The 2,037-nt window shown below is 46.8% G+C and overlaps 1 non-coding gene across 1 annotated transcript; it reads right to left on the bottom strand.

Moving 5' to 3' along the window:
• Positions 1-205: 205 nt before the first annotated feature.
• Positions 206-369, bottom strand: LOC119468250. The gene has a single exon (XR_005196907.1). It is a non-coding gene; the product is annotated as a U1 spliceosomal RNA (small nuclear RNA).
• Positions 370-2,037: the final 1,668 nt, after the last annotated feature.

The raw sequence follows: 2,037 nt of genomic DNA, 5'->3' as shown, positions 1-2,037 counted from the left end.
CCAAATAGGAATCACCTCCTCCATGAAGTCTCCCCTAATACCCTCTCTTCCGCTCAGGTTAAGTGCCACCCCTCTCTGTCCCTGGAGTCACATGGATACATCATGTTGGCCTCTTGGTGTTAACATTAATTGTGTATCTCTGTTTCTTCTTGGGAGCAACTTGAATGACTGTTTGTTTTTTTGTTTTTTTGGTTTTTTTAAAGACCAGGGGAAAGCGCGAACGCAGTCCCCCACTACCACAAATTATACAGTCGAGTTTCCCACATTTGGGGAAATTGCAGGGGTCAGCACATCCAGAGTGCAATGGATAAGCCTCGCCCTGGGAAAACCACCTTCGTATTCATGGTATCTCCCCTGCCAGGTAAGTATATGACTGCTTTTGTATCTCTCTAGTGCCAAGCACTGTGCTTACTGCTGGTAGGTGACTATGAACATGTGTTGCTTTTGAGCAATCTGGTGATATGGGGAAACTCGATGACTTGCAGGGTCTGTGCCAACTGTAAAATATTAGGCATTACTATCTCAAGCACCAAATATCTGAAATGTTGTTGCAGGTGTAGTGCTGAGAGCAGAAGTTAGGAATCTTTATTGCAAGAAAAGCTGTCATGATGACGTGGGAAATACAAATTCACTCCCCAAACGTCTGAGTGCCTGCTGCATCGGGCAGCGTACCAGGCCCTGGAAATACCCCAGAGAACAGGCAGTTTCTCCCTGTAGGGCCGTTCCATTGCCCTGCGGGAGGTCGCAGTTCCTATCCCCTGGTGGAGACGGCATGAGCCAATAGATGAAGAAACAGAATGTCAGGTCCTCACAAGGGCCTGGAGGCACAGAAAGCAGGGTCAGGGAGTGGAGACACTGAAGGGAACAAAGGCCTTTGTGAGGAGCTGACATCAGAAGAGACTGGAATGAAGTGAAAGTGAGGTAGTGAGAATCACATATCAGGAAAAACTCAGGGAGATGTTGGTGCATGGGGTGGATACGGAAAAGCCTGGCTCCTGGGCTGAGCTGAGTGCTGGACCTCAGCCTGCTCAATGTCTTGCAGGAGTGACTGAATGAAGACAGAGGGATGATTTCTGTTGTTTGTACCGAGCGGGGGCTGCAGCATGAGAGTGACAGAAACAAGGACTTCATGGCCCAGTTATAGCTCTGGCATGTCTTAGCTGAGGGTTTGGACAAATTAGTTGACCTCTTTGAGCCTGTGTCTTTGTATGTTAAATGTCAGTAATTATAACTGTGTCAGAAAGGCTGTGGGGATGACATGGCAATGTTTACACAAGTGGAGAGTCAGCACAATGTAGTGGTTAAAGCCTAGACTTGGGAGCCAAATGTGGTTCAAATTTCAGCCCTGTCACTTACAAGCTGTGTGACCTAAGGCAAGTCACTAAACTACTCTGTGCCTCAGTTCCCTTATCTGTAAAGTGGCAGTAGTAATCATACCTTCCTTACAGCCTTGCTGAGATGCTTAAATGAGTTTCCATGCATAAAGCCCCATCCTACATTGCCTGGCATGGAGTCCATGCTATAAAAGGTTACTGTTTGCTCTCACAATGCCTAACATGGGGCCTGGTCCCTAGCTAGAATTTAGTAAATATTGTGCTATTTATCTCCCTCCAAGATTCCTGAAGGAGATTATAGAGTAGCCCTTCCCTTCTAGCACTTTCTTCCTTCCTCCCAGTTCTATCACAGCCTGCTAGCTATACCCAGTAAATTTTCTAATGAACAGACTTCTTTTGGGAAAACTTTAAGGCAAAGAACAAGAGAGTCCTTCTCCTTCTCCTTCTTTGAGATGGAATCCTCACTATGTTGCCCAGGCTGGTCTCGAACTCCTGGGCTCAAGTAATTCTCCTGTCTCAGCCTCCCAAAGTGGTGAGATTACAGGTAGAACCACCATGTCCAGCTATTTCTTGCTTCTTGTCACAAATCTGCCTGCCCCAGGTATGTTACCTGCCAACGCCAATTTTCCTCTTCTCATGGAAACTGCTCCTTTTCAACATTCACCCTTAACCTGGGAAGCCGCTTCAAGCTGTTCTCTGCTGG

Source organism: Cebus imitator, unplaced genomic scaffold, assembly GCF_001604975.1.
Source record: "Cebus imitator isolate Cc_AM_T3 unplaced genomic scaffold, Cebus_imitator-1.0 Scaffold401, whole genome shotgun sequence".
Classification (NCBI taxonomy): Eukaryota; Metazoa; Chordata; class Mammalia; order Primates; family Cebidae; genus Cebus; species Cebus imitator.
Note: the sequence above shows the minus strand (reverse complement) of the source record. Positions and strands in the feature narration are given on the sequence as shown.